General features: G+C 43.4%; 1 long non-coding RNA gene across 1 annotated transcript in view; it reads left to right on the forward strand.

Annotated features, from left to right (window-relative positions):
- The first annotated feature begins 8,102 nt into the window (after window positions 1-8,102).
- Window positions 8,103-19,882, forward strand: part of LOC127015217 (uncharacterized) — a 29,774-nt gene continuing 17,994 nt past the window's right edge. The window contains exons 1-2 of the long non-coding RNA XR_007766301.1: window positions 8,103-8,147; window positions 9,131-9,241. This is a non-coding gene — a long non-coding RNA (uncharacterized LOC127015217). The remainder of the gene's footprint in view (window positions 8,148-9,130; window positions 9,242-19,882) is intronic.

The raw sequence follows: 19,882 nt of genomic DNA on the forward strand, positions 1-19,882 counted from the left end.
GAAACTGGCTAAAGGGAGATGCCACAGAGGGAACGCTCCCTCGCAGAAGGAAGGTCCAGAAGGATCAGGCATTACACTGAAGTTGGTTTAACAGGTTCATCCACAAACCTGGCACTAAATTATGGGGTGTACTGGTGAAATTTCCTGATGGCGGGGCTGGGAGGGACAGCCAGGAGAAAGAAGGATCAGGATAGGCTAAAAAAAGGTTTGCCCGAACTTGAGGACTGGAATAACAGGACAGAAGTTCAAGCAGCAAGCAACAAGGTTATGTATTTTGAGATTAAACAATAAATACACCCAGTTTTGGGGTGTATAACTGTGACTTACTGGGTAGGACTGAGTGGAGTATACTTGTGGGTCACCGAACCAGCATAACATAGTCATGGGAAAGGCAATGAGACCCCAAGACGGTGGCTTTCATCTCTAAATTATTATTATTTCTTCTGCTCACTCCTTGGGAATATAAAGGACTTCACTCCAGAACTGATGGAAGGGCTAATCAGAGGAGGCTTTTGTCCGTGGCAGAGCCAACAATTAGAGACAACGCTTCTCAGTTTATGAGACGGCTCTGCTCTCTACCAATTTCTCTCTCTGGATCCCAGTCAGGATGTCGCTCTGCTTTTTTGCAAGCCCCTTCTTGCCTTCTACCCCTCCCACCTCACCAAAACAGTATCTGGGGAGGCAGGCGAGGCAGGACTGCAGTGCCGGGGTGCTGACGGGGGCCAGCAGGCCCGGGTGCCCACCGGCCGGCCATGCCGCTGAGGGGACATCGGCCAAGGCGCGGCGCGGGCCGGCGGGGCCTGGCAGGGACGCGGCGCGGCGGTCACCCGCTCCTTCCCGCTCCGCACGCCGGAGCTTTGTGAGCCGCCGACGCCGCCTCTCACAGCGCCGGAGCCCCGAGCCGGGCCCGCGGCGGCAGCGGCGCTGACCCCACTGCCGGCAGGCTGCCGCCCCGGGTCTGCGCGCCGCGCGGCGGGGAGGCGGGCCTGCCCGCCGCTCCCCGCCCCATTGGCTCACCCTGGGGGACTCTCCGAGCTCCCCGGCGCCTCATTGGCCGGGGCTGCCCCTTTCCCCCTGAGCTAATTGGCGGAGCGGGACGGGATCCCCTCCGGCGGGGGGGGCGAGGGGGGGGCGGTGCTCGGGCGCCGGGCGGGGGCGGCCGGGCGGTCACCTGCGGCCGGGGCGGCCCCGCTCCTCCGGCCCCGCCGCGGCGGAGGGGGGGGGCGGGCGGCGCCGCTGGGGGGAGGCGGCGCCGCGGTGCCCGCGGTCGTCAGGGGGAACGGCCGGGGAAAGCCGGAGAAACAAAGAACATGGCGAGGGGAGGAGGAGCCTGCGCCCCCTCCCCCGCCGGGAAGGGCGCTCCGGGGGCGGACAATGCCCGGCCCGGCCCGCCCCGGCCGCGGCGGCGCCTGGGGGCGGCTCGCCTCCCCCCGCCCCTTTTCCCCGCCCCTGTGGCAGGGCCCGGCGGGGGGCTGGGCCCGGCCCCCGCCCCGCGGGACGGGACGGGACGGGACGAGCTGTGAGGCGGCGGTCGGGAGCGGGCCGGCTGCCTGCTGCAAGTTTCGCCCGGAGTGGGAAAGTTGGGCGCGGCGCCGCGGCCCGGCGGGACCCGGCCAGGTAAGGAGCGGGCGCGGCGGCCGGCGGGACCCGGGGCCGGTCCCCCGCGTGTGGCCGGGGGAGCGCGGGCGGGCCGGGGCACCTGCGGGGAGCCGGGCCGGGCTGCCCGCTCCGCCCGCCGCTGCCAGGCGGCTCCCTTGGGCGAGGCGGGCGCCGGCCGGGGCCGCAGGTGCGGCGGGACGGGACGGGCGGGACGGAGCTCCCGCAGCCGCTGGGCGGGCGGCCGTGCCCGGGGGGCCCCGGGGAGCCGGGTGGGGGGTAGGCAGCCCCCGGGTCTGGGAACTTTTTAGAAACTTCGAACATTGCCCTCCCTGGCCCCTGTCTGTGGGAGAACCGCCGCCGTGCCGCTGCCCGGGGGCACCTGGCCCGAAACCCGGCGGGGACTGTCCTCCGGCTGCCGGTGCAGGAAGGGATACCTCCTGAAATACCCTTCCTAAAATTGTATGGAGTTACAAACCTACCTGTGGAGAGGTGCTGGGACCGCTGCCCTTGCGGAAAGAAAACTCTCCAGCCCGTTTTCTTCTTGCATCCGCACAGAGTGCGGCTCTCCGCTGGTTTTTCTCAACTCTCAAATTATTCTTTAGCTCTGCTCTTGAATAAATATTGCTCATGTCAAAATGATTATAGTAGTGTTGTGAGGCCTTGGTCAGGATTTTTATCCTTTCACTTTGTACTGAGATGGAGACTTTTTTTTTTTTTTTAAAAACTACCTAATGATTTGAGCATCCAGTGTGAGAAGTGATTTAAATGGATCTGTACTGAACGTTCAGCTTTTCAGTGTTAGTTTTAAGGTGTCTTGAGCTAGTTACCTGAAATTTGGATTTCCAGAAATGTTTAGAAGTCAAAAGATGTATCACTGGGCTGACTAAAATAATGATTAATATGTTCATAATTAATTCTGTTACAGTCGTCCCCCCACCTCCTCCAGATTTACATCCAGGCAGCTCAACTGCATATCAAAAGCCTCTTCTCATTTTCATGTAGTAAATTATTAGACTTTCAAACTGTTCTTGCTCCTTTTCTTCTTCCTTCACTCACACCCTGAACAGTTGGAATGAAATTTTGGGGAGAGAGAGAAGAGTGTCTCCATGTACTTGGTTAGACATGAGTAATAAAGACAGCTTAGCGATAGGAAAGCCAGGAGCGTAAATAGCCATTATTTTCTATCAAAGGTTAATTAATTGTCATCTTTATATCTGCACATGTAAGTATAGGATGGGTAGAATTGTAAAGTGAAAGTGGCACAGCAGCTTTGGAAGGTACTGTTACACATCGCCCCAACTTAAGAAGAATATCTCTTTAAAATGTGTTGACATTTAATTGACCTTTGAAAGTTCATTCTGTTAATCATACTCGAAGTGCTAAAGCTATGGTTGACTGATCTGGTGCTCGTACATTCAGCCGTGCTCAGCATATAAATTCTGCAGCATAATTGCTACTTATTGAGCAAGAGTTTCTTTTCTTCTCCGAAAATGAGAAAGTTTTGCTTTGCCTCCGGCTGGGTGCTACGGGTAGAGTTGTGAATCCAAATGCTTTCCTGCCATCAGTTGTTGTGGCGGGTGTGGCCTCCAGCCAGGCAAGAAATTCCTTTGCTGAAACTGTTTTTCTCCTTCCTGAGGCCGCACATAGGGCAAGGTAACCTTGAAGGTTACTTCTGTGTCTACTGCAAGTCAAAACACAACGGCTCACTTTTCTTTTTTCTTTTAAGCTCTTCTAAACTCCAGCTGTTTGGATGGAGAAGGCTGAGTTTAAATAGGTTGATTGCAGAAGATAACTCTCCCCCCCCCCCCCCCCCCCCCCCCCCCCCCCCCCCCAAAACCACCTTGGCTCTTAAAGTCAAACCTAATACACCCGTGTTAAAACGCATGCTACCTGCTTTATGGCTGTTGTCCATAGCTTTGTTGTAACCAAAAGTCGTATAGATACCGAGAATGGAAGCGTTACTTATGAGGTTGCTATCAAAAGATCTGGGTAAAGATTAATTTCTATTATGTTCACTTTCTGAAGGTTAGGCTTCCCAGTGAGGTTAATATCGCCAGCAATATTTTTCGTGTGTTGAGACCTCTTATGTCGTATGTTGAATTTATAAGTCTATCTGTTTCCTTGTGCGAAGTGAGGGAAATACTAAATGTTAAATGCAGTGTCTGTGATTCCTAATAGATCACTAGCTCTTTGCTGTCACCATTGAAAACTAATTAGTAGCTCTTACTCTTAATTATAAATCTACTTACAAAGTTAGAGCCCTGACAGTGCTGCTGTACTTTTCTAAGCTATTTTCTCAATGCTGCTTTTGTGGCTGGAATCCCCTTCCCTAACTGTGAAGTTAGATGTGATGTTCAAGCTGCGTTTGCAGCCAAGTAACTGCCCTGCCACTCCGTAGGGCTAGGAGCTGTTAAACCCTGGGGTGGAGGGGGTCATCTGAGGGACCGTTTTCATCAGGGCTGCGTCCACCAACGTGCAAGTGCTTTGAATATTAAAAAGAGATCCTGTGGTTGAGTTTGTTTATTTTAGTACAATAGATACAAGTGCTGCACGTGATTCGTTTCACTGAATCTTTAGAAAGCTGAGTGAAGATAAATACACCAACAGCATGTCCATACTTTCTGTACAGTTGACGGAAGGAGGCGGCAAAAAATCCAAGGTAGCTTAAGGGCTGGAGCGTGCAGATGCCTGCCCTGCAGCTGCTCTGGTGCCCAGGAGCCCAGATTTGGCACCTGCTCCATCTGTATAAGCTGCAGCGAAAGGCCATGAAAGGTGTCCTCCGGCCACCTCGGAGGACAACGAGCAGAGTGCCTCAGCTGACCAGCGGGACCTGTAGAGAGAGGTCTGCTGTGCAGGTCAGCTCTTATAGCGGCTTAGGTCTTGAGTCTAGCTGGGTGAAGGTGTCGATCCATTTGTATTATTTGCAGTTGCAAACACTGTCCTGGAATGAGATGCCTGAGCAGGGTCCCCTTTTCCAAAGGCTCCTCTTTACGTCGTCTTGCTGATTTGGAGGAGTGATTTGAACGTGTTGCTTTCCTGGGTGGCAGGAGCTCCTGGGCTGAGCCTCTCCTGTTGAAATCACTGGACAAACCGTGGATGCCATCACCACAAGGGCATAGGCGTTCAACTGGGGTAATGAAAGCCAAGTGTTGGTTTGTGGCCTGAGACAGACCTAGGGGGGGTTTAAACCTGAACGCTTCTTGTCCTGGTGTTTGTATTGTACAAAAAGGTTTCTGGTGCAGCTGGTCCATTCCCAAACTCCTAATTTTATTGTTGGGATAAAGGACAGATCTGGAAGTTGCACTTTGAAAAGCACATTCCTGTGTTTCAGCAGTTGAGGTGTGACAGGGTGAGCGGGGGATTTGAGAACCGCGTGGAGGTTTGGACGCATGGTACTGGGTCAAGCAATGTTACGAAGGCTTCAATGTTGGTACACGTACCCACTGGCAGAAAGTTGTGTGCTTGAAGGGTAATAGCAGCTGAGCACGGATGTTTAAAGTTTTATTCATATCTAAAACTCTATCAGGCACCTAAACCCTTGAGGGTTAAGAGGGAGAGTCTTATGAAGGTGATGGCTGATGTTCTTTGTATCTGCATTCCTAGATTACTCTGAGGACGATAACGTGAAGTCATTCACTGAAGATTATGTCATTGCATGAAAGGAATGTAACATTGGGCCATAAATTAACAGAAACAGGAAAAGCTTATTCTCAACTCTGGTTTGTTAATCCAACCATTTGCATATAAAACCCTTTGCACCAAGAACTTGTACTGCATAAATGTACCTTTTATAATAACAGAACCTACCACAGCAAGTATATTTTGCAAAGAAAAGTTCCCCCTTCTCTTTTAAATTCAGGTGTGTAGGAAAGAAGTTATACATTATTTTCTAAGACTATTTTTGCCTGCGACACTTCATGTTGAATAAAACAGGATAATAGCGTGGTCTTGATCAGCATTAGTCCAACAGATACCTTTCCTCTGTAACCATTTGAAATTTAAAAGAAGCACGAGTTGGAGTGCAAATGTAGATGGGTTTAGTTGCATTTTAACATACTCGCCGGTCAAGGTGAGCCCAAGCCATCCTAATGTGACATGCTTGACATAATCTGAAGGGGATTAGTTATTAATACATTTGAAAAATAAAGTCTGGTCTTGCTTCAGTGTTTTTCTTCAATGACACATGTTCAAAAGTAAAGCTTTTGTGGCAAGTTGATTATAAACTTTCTGTGAGCCTAAGCAACTGAGAGCTGTTCTCGGAGCTGTCAAGATACTTTCTAATAGCTCTAATTTTTAGCTGACTACAAAAGCTATATTTATCCACTGGGGATTTTCTTTGCTAATAAACATCAGAAAAGTTTTTTGGATAGGAAACCATTTCATAGGTGTCCTCCTGTCCCATTTTCTGTTCCTTTTCTGTAACTTCTGGGCAATTATTTCTGCTGATCAGGAACAAAATGCAGTTGCACCACTTGTTTGCATCTGTAGAAGGCTGTGTGAGGGTAGCACTTACAGTAGTTCTTTGTGACTTATACTAGAAATTTTGGCGTGAAGATGGGAAGGAGGGTAAGTTTAAGTTCCCAATGCCTGAAGTTAGCAGTAGGGTTTCTTCTGTCTTTGTGCCCTCTTCCTACCTGCCCCCTGTCCCTGGTTTCTCACATACGGCTCTGTGGTCAGTCTAATGCTTTCTCCTCTCTTTGTACGACTGAATTGTTTCTCTTTTTAACAGATGGCTGTTTTTTCCATTTGCATGTTAGTCTCTTGTAGCTTCTGCTTCTGGAAAGCTGGGAGGAAAGACCTTTTCACGCTGATGAGAATACAGGTTAAGAGAAATTTGAAAGTGTAACATTAACAGGATTCAGGTTCGTGGCCCTGTCAGTATGATGTCAGCATTTTATCCAATAGGTCTGAGTATTTAATTACAAACTGTAAGAACAAGCAAGTGTTTAACTACCTTGAGGCTGATGTTCAGCCTCATTCTGTTCCCTCACGCCATAAGCCTGGTTCCACCCAGGGAAAGAGAAGGCTGTTGGAAATAAATGAAGAACGGTACTTGAGTAGGTGTATTGCCCTAGTCTGTACATGTGCAAAGGTTAATGCATTTGCTGCACATGAACTCTAGTTTTGTTCTTTAAATGTTGCTGTTATGTTTTACTTGCGTAGTGCTATGAATAAACAAGCATTTTCTAAATTACTTTAACACATGGTGTTGTTAACAAAGTTGCTTTCTGCACACTTTTAGTGGATGTGTTGCTTAATATAGTACCCAGAAGTTCTCTTGCATCTAGCACTAATTTCTGTTAATGTTCAAGTAACTTCGGGACAAGAGTAATCAATGCATTGCATAACTTCACAGGTAAAAAAGTGTAAGCTGAAGCCTTGCAGACTCTTCTGCAGCATTTGAGGGTTGTGCAGTTCACTATGGAGCACATTCGGTAAAAACAGTCTCGTGGTCAGAGGCTGTATTTGTTTTGATCTACTGGAGATGAAGGACAAACATGATTGTGCTCATTATTCTGAGAGTCTTTATGTCCCAATTGTGTGTTTGAGTTCTGTACAAGGGAAGGAGTGATGGGAAAAGGAAAATGGCCTTCCCTGTATTTGCAAGGGAGTTGGGATGGGTGCTGTGTCCTGGCTGTGGGCAAGCAGAACTGATTCCTGCATTAATTACCTGACCCTGAAATCAGAAATATGAGGGTAAACTTGTAGCATGTGAGATGTGGGTCACTGGCCCAATGTAAGGATCAGAGTTCAAGTCCCTGCTTTTCTTCAAGAGTACAGCAGGGTATAAAATACATTCCTCAGAGATGTGACTTCAGAACAAATTACATGTCCTGAATAAAGGATATAAGAAATGTGAGTTAGGAGACAATTTGCAAAATATAGGATCAAAGTGTCCTAGAAATTCTTGGAGGATGTTGGGGCAGAGTTTTGTGTTTGAAGATGGTTCTTGTCAGCCCAAACATATGTTTGCTCCCGTGTGCAGGGATCTCAGATGTGGACCACCTGCTGCCTGTAGTGTGTCCCCTGTGCCACAGGCTTGTTCTCACTGCGGCTGTATTTTGCCTTCCTTTGAATATGGACAATGACACTGAATAAGTTGTGTGCTCTTAGTAGTTTGTTCACCCTGTTAAATCTAAGTAAATGTTCTTTGCTAAGCTTGGGATCTGGCATGTTACAGTCTCTTGGGTAACGCTTCTCCCAAATAAGCACGAGAAGGAGTTACTGCCGTTGGGTGCTGTTTTCTTGTACAATATACACTCGTTATTCTTGTGTTGACCCAGTACATGGTCTTTGTATTTATCTGAAATAGAAAACCACCGACTTAAGCATTCTGCATTGGGAACTGACACAGCGATGCATACTTATGCGCAGCTTCAGACCAGTCACCTGCTCTGCTCCACAGTGGAACAGCGACCGACCACAGCACTCAGCTTGGCCAACAAGTAGAGTAATGCTCTGAACCACCTGGGCGTCATCCACTTCTGCGAGCTGATACGAAAGGACGGTTGAGCCTATTGCACCTTCCTTTCTGGCCAGTACTTAAGGTTTGTGGGCCTCACAGTGATGCCCTCGTGACACTTAAATGTAGAGTAGTAAACACCACTGTACTGTTCACTGATTCTATAGGAGAGCATAAATACCGCTGATATCCCTCCTTAACCTTCACTTGTTGCTGGAGCTGGTTGATTGACAGAGAAGATGTGTTTATCAGAGGTATCCTCATTTCATGTGGTCACGTACAGAACCGGTTCAAGTACCTTCAAAAGGTGTCAGGAGTGCAAATTGATAAATAATATATTTTGAGTATATACATTTCAGTTAATAAGCCCTACTTACTGCATTTCTTTTGCTTTTGTCGTGCTCATAACTGAGATTTCAGAACTGTCGTGTGTATTCTCCTTCTACAGATTGGTTTGCTTTAGTTCCCCTTGTTGTGTTGTCTCCACACTCTTCTATTCTTAATCTCTATTTCTCTATTTCTTTGGTTTTCTCCTAATGATCTGGTTCTGTCTTGTGTGTCTGTCCGTCCATCCATTTGCAAGGGGGTTCTGTATGTCCCTTTTCCTCCAGAATGATTGCGTGAATAAATTCATTCTCTGTCTTAAAGGCTTAACTAGGAGGACTCTGGGGATTTTGCTTTTCTGAAGTGATGCTCAATCTCAGATTTATTGTATGTTTGGTTTTGGTTGTGTAATCTGTACATTTCTTAAGATAATAAATAAGAGAAGTCGTTATGCCTATCTCTGGTGGGAAATTTAACTACCTCAATATAGGTTCTGAATACTTACGCTGCCTTAGCAGTTAAGCTTTATCTCCTCTAATTGAGAGACAGCTGCATTCAGGAGTAATGTGTCACTTTAAACACATTCTAAGTTTTAAATGACTATACCAGAAAAGGACATGGTTTTAATAATGGTTGTTAAAAGCTATCTGACTTCTTGCAGACAGTCCTAATAATGAGAACTATGTGATCTGAACTACTGAACTTCTGGAATTACAATAACTTCTGTTCATGTGTGTGATACAGATTCCTGGAAATCTGAGGAGCAGTCTTTGGCGGCCGAAGAATGCAATTCTCCCCGGAGGTGTGGTATCTCGCATGAAGGGGACTGAAGTAGGATCAGCTGGTATCCAAGAAGTAAGTTCTTGTTTTTTCTCCAGATATATTTCTACTGAGGTGCACCACAGTATTTGTTCACCTAGATGGATTAAAAGCTGATTAAAATCCCCAGTGATTAGACATTGAGGAGAGACTCTTGGGAAGAGGCTCAAGAAAATGCACTACATGTTGTTCATACTTTTACCAATAGTTTTGACCTCTCCTTCCCAAACGTTTGGATGTTCTGTATCTCACTTGGTGCATAATTTCAACTGCTTGTCTGCAACTGCCTGCTCAGCGCAGGGGGAGCCTGCTTCTTCAGGCATTTTAGAGTGAGTTCAAATGCAGTTGGGAGAATTGGATTCGTCGGCAACAGTTGGAGATACTCATGCTGTATCATAACAGCTGTGAACTTGAGTTCATATAAGTAGTGTGTGCTTAATCTTCCTGTGCTGTCAGTGACAGGAAGAGGAGGAATAATTTTTTCCCATATTTAATGATGATCTTAAGGTTTTTGACAAGCAAATTTGAAAATGTATAGTACAAAGCAAATTAGGAAACAATTGCCATGAGTTAAGTTTTTTTTTTAAGTTCTATGCAGCTTTGAATTTGCATTTTTATCTGTTGGTATTCCAGTGTTATTCTAATATGATTAAAAACTAATTTACCTGTCTGAGTTTGCATATCACTTCATCTGTATGGAAGGCGATAGAAAATGCAGAGGCCCTGTTTTTGAATTCTAGCAGCACTTGGAAAATTTTGGTTTAGTTGCGCTTTTTTGGTGTGTTTTTTTTTCTTTTCTCTGTCACCAATAATCCATTCATCTGGCTTGGAAATTTAAGGAGAGTGAGAGAAAAACAGGTGAATTTTTTTTTTTTAACTGAACGGTGCTTAAGTGCCACCAGTGTGCCCCTTTCTCCTTCTGTGACATGAACTGTAAATTCATGAAGACATTGAAAAGTTAGAATGTTGTTCCTTTTTTCTTACCTGTATTTGTTCAAAACCTTATCAAGATCAGCATGTATCAAGCCCTGTTGATTGGTATTTGAGTCTTGGACACTTTCTGCCTCAACACCTCTATAAGAATACTGTACAAATTAAAGAACAGCAGTAAAGATAACTGATTGCATTCTTTTGCCTAACAGTCCATACTGTGTGATAAAATGCCTCACAGTTTTAGATTGACCTTGCCTTGACTTTCATACAGATATAATCTGTTTGATGTCTTTTAAAAGCGGAAAGGAAGCCATACATGGAGTGGAATTGCACGTTGTTGCTGACATAATGTCCTTCCTCTAATTAATCCAAAATAGTAGGATTTTATAGTATCCCTACTTTTTCCCCCCTTTAAGTTGTAGATATTAGGCCGGTATATTTACAAATTAAAGGCTAATCTCTGTTTCATGACTAGGTGTAATTAAGCTGAAATCTTTTCATTCTGCAGTCAGTGATTTGCATCTAAGAATTTTTTTGTTGCCCCCCTTTTTTTTTTTTTTTTTTTTTTTTTTTTTACAGTCTATGTATGTGGTCTTGCAAGGTGACTATTTGTGTTTTTCTTAGCTGGCTTGTGATAAACAAGATGGAACTTGCCAGAGGAGGAGCTCTTCCTCCCCCCCCCCCCCCCCCCCCCCCCAAAGTACTGTTATAGGAAATATATTTTCTTACCCTCCTGTCTTTCAGCAGACTTTACGCAGGGATGTCAGTACCTCCTTGTATTGGCAACTTTGTGAAGTTGGGCACCTTACTGAGAGTTTCATAGCTTGTCATGGTAGCTCTGCTAAGGAGAGGGCAAGTGGATCCCGTGGCTCTGGCGTGGTATATAGATGCCAAGTGCTAGGAATTCCTGGAATGTAGAGTTGTGCAGCACTGATAAAGTTTGCTTTGTTTCCTTAGTGACTTGACCCATTGAGAAAATGTGGTTCCCTAGGAAGCTTTAATAGCTCAAAGTTGGTATTGAATAAAGGGAAAGGCCCCAACATAATTCTGCTTGTTTTCACCTGCTGCCTGAAAGATTAATTTTCTTAACCTTAGTATAGAAAATATAACCTTGAGTTTTGAAAGTGATTTATAGAGATCCTTCACACTTATCAGTTTGAGTAAATACGCCGCAGGCTTCTGCGTTCCAGCTATGGTCTTTTCATAACCTACTCGGTTTACAGTGCAGTAATTTCATTTGGGGGCAAGAAAGTTTCAAGGAAAAAACACCTTCTAATTAGAGTGATACAATCACTCTGCTTGCCTGCTGCGGTTTCATATGACTTCAGAAAAATAGTTGAGTGATTAATCTTTAATTTTCCCCATCATTAACTTAATAAGGAAATGGGAGATAGAATGAAAAACAAACAGCAGAACCATACAACCGGGCCATTATTATGGCAAATCTTTTTGGCTTTTTCGTTTGGTGAGAAATGCCATTCTGCCAACTATGTGAAGTGTAGCAGCAACTGGTTAGCTCAGACAATTTGTAGAAATCTAACAGGTTTGGGTGGTTTGAACTTTATTGAAGCCTTTACAGAGCTTGCTACACAACTTCCTCCTCCTTCCCCATGGTCCCCTGTGGGTTGGGTGGTTTTTTTCCATGGTTTTATTTGGAAGCAAATGTTGCATAAACTAACTTCTAATATCACATAATTCCCTTGCATCCACTTTTCCGTGGGGAAGGAAGCCATCCTAGACACTGTAGTGCAATACCCTTAGAAAGGGTTTGGTTCTATTTTCGTGCCAGTTGCTATCTTTAGTCACTGTGCTGATAAGTGAACTTAGTTGTGGAATAGTGCAGTTTTTGTAATGAACGTGACAGGATTGCTCTAGTCTCCTGGAGAACAAAACAAATGCAACAGTGGAAGCAAGCTGCTCTTTTCATATGTCTTTATTTTAATTCTTACCGGATGTAAAATAGGCAACATAATTCTAGAAGTGTAATGCTTGAGCAGAAAATACGCCTGGCTGTTTGCAAATGTTCCTCTGGAAATCATACTTCATTTCATTTGTAAATACTTATGAAAACAGTCCTGTGTACATCTGTGGGTAGCAACACAGCAACCGAAGTTGTAGCGATCTTAACTAACCTGCTTGGAGGCCTTTGCATGTTAATAATATAAAGTAAACAGCTGAGGAATGTGTATTGCTGTTGACAGTGAGCGACTGTAAACATCCTCGACTGGAAGCTGTGAAGCAGCAGATGGGGCTTTCAGTCGGATGTTTGCAGCTGCCAACTGCCACAGACGTCAAGAAATGTTTGACACCTAAAGCATGGTTGTCTGTTTAAAACTTCTATTCTATTTGGTTTATCACAGACATATGAATTTAGGCCAAACTTTTCTACGTACTGCTTAATCTTTCTTGTGATGTCTGTGTTGGAATATCTAGAAGTCATCCAATCTCTGGTAGGAAAAAGAGCAAAAATGGAATCACTTAGGTTATATTTTTAACTGCAAACTCAATTCTAAGTTTTCAGAGGCGAATTTCTGTGCAGCTTGCTTGGCTGTACAGGTTGCTTGGCTTCGTTTCTAGACTCCACTACAAAGTTTTTACAAGATTATTTCTCATGTTTAGCATCTCTGCAATGGTTCATTTAGAATTTGAAATCCTAAGCCTTGTAGGAAGCAATCACTTACAGGAGTTCTGGAAACTAGAAATGCACCAATTAGAGCAACTGTGGAAAAAAAAGTATATAAAAAAAGATTTTGCAGGGTTGGGCCTCTTCCAGGAAAAATGATGGGGAGGTCAGGGAGATTTCATGCGACCGGGTTCACCTCTGACGTATCACAGCATCTCAGCTGTTTGAGGTTCAGTGATCCTCCCCCTTCTCCCTTTCCTTTCATTTGCCTTTCCTCCTCCCTTTCAAAAAAAAAAAAAAAAAAAAAAAAAAGAGGAGGAAGTGCTGAAAGCTGATTCATACTTTTCTAGAAGTCAGTTGAGACAATTTCAAGACTCCAGTCCTGCCAACTATCTTTATGTGTGGGTGGACCCCTGTGCTTAAATATCACCCCAGGACATAGAGAACAGTTTATGTGATTGGGATGGTATTTAACGATGATTGCTATCATACCAGAAAAAGAGCAGTGGGGTTGTAGCACATAACTGATTTAAGTTGATACTGTAAGCACTAGTGTATTCGCTCTTGAGAGAAGATATGCGTCTTGTTGGTATGTATGCTAAATATCAATGCCTTTGGTAAAGAGAGTTTTGTTCTTAACTTGTTTTTTCTTGTTGTCAGTATCCTTGTTTCTCATATATGTATGCATGTTCATATAAAAGTATGAGGAGACATAATCTAAACATTAATCTGTCCCTTTACATTTCACATAAGGTACAGATAATCTAAGACTCTCTAGAGTTTCTGACTTTTTTTTTTTTAAAGGAGCTAATGTCCTGGTCAGTGTTCTTAAAAAATGTTATTGGCATGTAGGTAGCTAAAGCAGTATCTGCAATGTCAAGAAAGCATGCTGTATATTTGAGGAAACTTCACTAATCCATACTTTGCAAATAGCTTTTGGTGTAGATTTGTACACTTGCCATAGATTCAGATTGTATTGTATTTTAGTAGTGCTTGAAGGCTCCTGTTACGATTAGCACTGTACATCATCTTGCATGCTTCACCGTCCGTAGTAAGGTACGTGCCCTCCCAACAAAGGATTACAATCTAATTCAAGACCAGTGGCATCAAAGTGGAATCCAGATGATGTGGGCAGGGGACAAACGGGAAGAGTGAGAGGAAGACCAGGGGGGCAGAGGGATGGGTTTAGGAGTGACTGTCTGTGTGTGTGTAGGCGGCTTTGAGTTGTTCGCTTAATAAAAATGGAGGAAGACAGAAGACATATCTTCTTAGCCAGTTATTTGTCTGGCTATAAATATCTTGAGAGATGATGGTTTGGTTGGATGGTGTCCTGGTTTTGGCTGGGACAGAGTTAACATGGTACGTGAATTTGAAGTTGGGACAGACACTGATGAAGCTGTGTTTTTAGGTTGATCTTTTTTCGAAGTACAGCAGAGGAAGCAGGTGAAATGGGCAGAGGTTTCCAAAAGCGTTTTCTTGCAAATCTAAGAAACTCTGAAAAGCTTGTAGTGAACTTGGAAGAAGAAGAGTCAATATGAATACAACATTTGACTTAAAAGTATTGCAAATTTAGTGACGTACTGACTAAGTTCATGGCCAGGTAGATGTCAGAGGTAGGGCTTGCATTCATTGTAGAAGTAGCTGAATTTTCTGTGAGTATCTATGGCAAAAGAGAAATGGGTATTACTGACAACAGTCAGGTTATATTTGTGAATGATAGAGATGGATGTTACTGTTGACAAAGTAGGACAGTAATGAAGAGAGCTGTGGTTCAGCAAAAGATTTTAGGTGAGTGCTTCTGCAACCTTTCTGGGCTTAAAACTGGCTTTATTGACAACCCAGAGAACTTCCTAAGTGACCTTGTAATTAAATTCATGAAACTTGGATGCACTTGAGAAACACTATCTAGGCAGAGGATTCTTGAGATAATCTCCTCATCTGGAAAGCTTCGCTATATATTTGAAGAGGATTGAGCAATAGGAGAGAACTTGCATAGGCAGAGTATTTAATATCAAAAGCATTAAGTACCTCCTGTGAAGATTTACATATTGATAGTATTTGTGCTTTGGCAGGAAATTCTTTCAATACCCATTCTATTACTCTTCTTCCTGAATTACGTACCGTCTCAAAGTTCAGAGTGTTTCCTCTTGGAAAATGTAGTAGTATGTTGGGACTGTTTTCTTCAGCCTCTAATCTCACTACATGCACATGAGGAGTTTTCTTCCAGAAAAACAGCTTCAGACACGTAACCCGCTCTTCTGCCAGCTACCTCTTAAAACCTGCTAGGGCTAAACTTCAGAAGAATGTTAGAGCAGTGGTCCTTAAGTCTGTGGTGGAAGCTGGCTGCTAGCTTTGCATTACCCTAAATGCTGGTGTATGTTGTCTTACCTGGTACTTGTGGAGATCAGTGTCTCACTTGGAAGGCAGGGTCTTGCTTTCAGGCCCTGGCTTCCAGATTTGTGTAGGTCAAGTCCAGCCCTCTTCACCCCTCTACTGAATTAATGGATGTATTCTTAAAAAAGCTGCTTCCCTCCCTGGCACTGTTTGAAAGGGAAGAGCAGTTCTTGTCTGAGCGGTCCTGGTTTTGACTCTGCAGAAGTTCTGTCTGCCGGCCAGGAAGGAGGGAAGGAAAAGGAGAAAGTCAACCAGAGCTACTTACCCGTGCACGCTGTTTATAGAAATCATCTTTAAAATGACGGGGCAGCTGTTGGAAGAGCCACAATCCATCTGCCTACATATGCACTTGTTATGAAGAGAATACAGTTGATGATGTGAATGGAAAGCTTTCAGTACTGAGCTGCTGTTCCTACTCAAGCCACACTCAAAACCGTATATTGTTCAGATATGTACTTTAACTCTTTGCTTGAAAAGTGAGTGTTTAATAGCCACGCTTCTTGGGGAGTTTTCTTTGTTAATGATATGTGAAATAGGCATTATACAATGTGCTTGTTTTGTTTTAAAACCACAGTAAAAGAAGTTATTAATCCTGTAGCTCTACAACAAATCTGAATTGGAAAGGATGATTCTTTTGAGCTGAATTGGGCATATAACCTTTTTCCCTTTAAGCAGTAATTTATGGACCACAATGCATGAAATCACTCCTTTTTTTTGTACTGATATATACAGACTGTTCTGTTTTTTTTCCTAAAGCTTCAAACAGTTATTATGAAACAAATAAACGAACAAAGGATATGAGAAGGAAGCCACGTGCCATGCAGTGACATAGTGTTTTTCCAGATGATGGCTTGAGGCATCTTTTTAGCTGTGGATGTAAATGTAGCTTCTTTTATTTAACAATACTTCTCTTGATTTAATATGGATAGCCAGCATTTTGCTCCTATTCAGACTTCCTGTCATTGGCACTTGATTTTTCTTGTGAGTAAATTGGAGATATTTTCAGTAACTTTCTGTCTTGTGTTGCTGAAGATTTTTTCTTCCCCTCTCCCTTGTGTGCCCTTTGATTAAATACATACCTCTTTTGATAATGCAGAGCATAGAAAATTAACTCCAGAGCTTCTGTCTATAGCAAGGCAAGAATATCAGTTGAAGAGAGGGATATTGCTCAGAGGCTTTTTTGCAGTCTCTTCTGGGCATCCAGGTGTATTTCAGTCAATAGCCGGTCTTTCAGCATCTGCCTGGAGGAGCTCTGAGCCATTCTGTCCTCTTCATTGCACTGCTTTTTTTTTATTCTTGTCTTGTGTAAGGGCAGAGTATTTGCTTTTAGCTCTCCAGGATGCTGTGCAGAGATCTCTTGTCTCTTTGCTTTCACCAGATCACTCATCTCTTTGCCTTCCCCTGACTCACCTTTATTCATTAGATGCAACTTAAACTGCTTGCTTTTGTCTTCAAGGCCATCACAGCCTATACATGTATTAACTCCCACATCCAGTTGTACTTAATGCTATTCTCGATTACTGGCTTGAACTTTTTCTATATTTTTCAAACTTTTTTGCTCAATTTCAGAAATAAAGGGCTAATCAGTCAACAACCTCTCTAACTACTTTGTTGTAGTAAAAGCTTTGGGAAGAGTTTGTGCATTCTTCTGAAGGCCATAGGCTGTTAAGAGATCTTCTTACAATAATGTTTATAGTACTTTTTTTTCCCTTGCCCTCATCACCTTCTGTATACTTTGAGAGTAGGATTAATATTTTCTTATTGCAGTGTTGACTTTGCAGAGTTGATAGCTGCATTTCTGATATGTGCTGCCATTTCTGGGGAAACTGTCTGCTTTATCCTGTGCAGAATGGTGAAAATATTTTACTTCCTCCAGAAAGGTTTTCACCCTTCCGCACAGCAAATGTATGTCCTTTATGTTCCTTTATATATATTTTTATAGATGTATATATGCTTGAAACTAATTGTATTAAGAAATTCTACTCCACAACGCTGATACACTCTGCCTTGTATTTTTATTTGTGTGTGTGTACATAGGTGTATACACACACATACATGCATACATGTATCAGGGAAGAAGGAGAATAAAGAGGCAAAGGAGGCTGTGCAAGTGGCTTAGTTTTTTCCATGCGTTGCCTAGATGTGCGTGCTGAGCAGAGTAAACCAGCCTTGTGTTCTAGAATTTCTTAATACAATTAGTTTCAAGCTTTCTAGCTGTGTTTTATTTACGACATTATTCCATGGAATATGTGCACATCTGAAGCTCTTGCTCGAAAATTGTTGGTTTAAAAAAAAATAAAGCAACTGAATATTTAGTCTGTTTACATTAAGAACAAATGCTGCTGTTCCTTTAGAGCAAGGATCTTATTAGTGTCAGCAATTTAATGTATGGAGGCTAGAATGAGCTGTGAAGTTCCTCTATTTTGATTGTTGAAAGCTATGTAACCTTAAAGCCTTTCTGCATGTCTGATGTGATTCTGGGATTCATAACAGTGATTAATTCTATAGCTATATATGCTCATCATCAACATCCTGAAATGTTTTCAAAACATATGGAGGGGTTTTTAACAGCTTAAATTAAACAGTGGTGAAATAACGGAAAGTCTATGTGACACACATTTACAACAGTATTTACAATCTCATAGAATGGTTTGAGTTGGAAGAGACCTTAACGATCATCTAGTTCCAACCCCCCTGCCATGGACAGGGACACCTTCCACTAAACCAGGTTGCTCAAAGCCCCATCCAGCCTGACCTTGAACACTTCCAGGGAGGGGGCATCTGCAACCTCTCTGGGCAACCTGTTCCAGTGCCTCACCACCCTCACAGTGAAGAATTTCTCCCTTACAACTAATCTAAATCTACCCTCTTTCAGTTTAAAGCCATTATTCCTTGTCCTATCACTACATGCCCTTGTAAAAAGTCCCTCCAGCTTTCTTGTAGGCCCCCTTTAGGGACTGGAAGGCTGCTATAAGGTCTTCCCGGAGCCTTCTCTTCTGCAGGCTGAACAACCCCAACTCCCTCAGCCTGTCTTCATAGGGGAGGTGCTCCAGCCCCCTGATCATCTTCGTGGCCCTCCTCTGGACTCGCTCCAGCAGGTCCATGCCCTTCTTATGTTGGGGGCCCTAGAGCTGAACTCAGTACTCCTTGAAACTGTACCTGCTATGAGAGGTTTTTGGTCTTTTGTATAAACAGTGATGTCTCTTGAGACACTCCAGGTAGTAATTGGAGCTGCTATGTAATGCATGGAAAGCAGTGAAAGGAAGGAAACTAGCTTAGGTCATAGACTTACAGGGCAAGACACAACTAGGAGCAGTGGGGAAAAGAGTATAAAGCAGCATTCAAACAGCTCTGCGGGGTTGGCACAATGTCCTGTCTGCTAAACTATGCTAAACCTTCTCCAGCTCTTCTCTAAGAAGTTTGCATGTACGGCAGCATCTTCACAAATATTTCAAAGACGGAGGTCAGACCCATTTGAAATGGCTGTATATATTCTGCAGAGCTTGGTAGATAAGGCCTGGGGCTGTGACCCTGCAGATGTACAGCTCTGATCAAAGGTGGCCCTGGAAATGGTATAGCAGCCATTTGGCAAGTCACATAAATATGGGTATCTGTCAGTCGGCCAAGTACCTCAAAAATGGTTACTTGCTTATTTTCTGAGTAATTAAGCTTCTTCACAAAGAAACAAATAGGAATTAACATTCTGAAAGTAAATATGGTGTTGTCTTAAGGTGGAGAAACACTAGAAATGTGATTCCTCTGTCCCACAGTGGGTTTGTGTCGTTATTACCTTTGAATACTCTGTGAGGATCTAATAGTTCATGAAAGTTGGTACAAAATACCTATGAAAAGGATTCATATTGCTGAACTTACTACAGCTGTGCTGTAGTTAAATATGTCCAAGCTGGACTGTTTTAGGCTTACGTTAATGAAGAAGGAGAGGCCCTTTTACAGGACAATTTATATGATTTATTTTAGATAGATATTTAGGAATGGAATGACTTGTCCCCAGTTGCCCTGCTTATTTCTCTCCTTTATCTTCAAAGTCAGTCTAGAATAACTAGCTCAGGTGTGGGTATCTTGGCTTATAAAAGTCTGTATGTGGTCAGATGAATACAATCTCTTTCTCTCAAAGGAGGAAATTCAAAAGGTAGAAAGCTTTTGAACAACACAAGGTGAAAGATGAAATATGAACAGAAAAAGCGGAGCACTTTGGAATGGCTTACAAAAAATCTTACTAGTTGTGGAAGAATCCACAATCAAGGGAGATAGCAAAGATAAAATGTCTGAGAATAGAGGTGGAAATGGCTCTTAAAAATACTCTTTCCCTTCCTCCTGCCAGCAGAAATCCCTAAATAGATGGCTGTCAGCTTTTATTCCATGAATATAAATTAGCAGATAATGAAGCAATGTATAAAATTAGTAAGAAAATGACATGGAGGGAGGACAGCTGGACAGTCAGAGAAAGAAAGATTTTTATTAGAAACAAAAGTAACTTTAATGTTGGTGCTCCATGATCAGGTAGAAGTCAAAGTCATAGAGCAGTGCCTAAAGACAACAATACTCAATAGATTTGTCAGGTATGTGGTTAAAAACCTAGATTTTAGTTGGATACAAATGTTGATGGCATTCTTTCCACTTTAGCAAGCCAGGAGGATGTTTAACAATAGCTATTAAAATATGACATAACTTAGAAGATGTCAATAACTGGTATCAAGGAGTTAGAG

The sequence above is a fragment of the Gymnogyps californianus genome, chromosome 3 (assembly GCF_018139145.2).
Source record: "Gymnogyps californianus isolate 813 chromosome 3, ASM1813914v2, whole genome shotgun sequence".
Taxonomy (NCBI): Eukaryota; Metazoa; Chordata; class Aves; order Accipitriformes; family Cathartidae; genus Gymnogyps; species Gymnogyps californianus.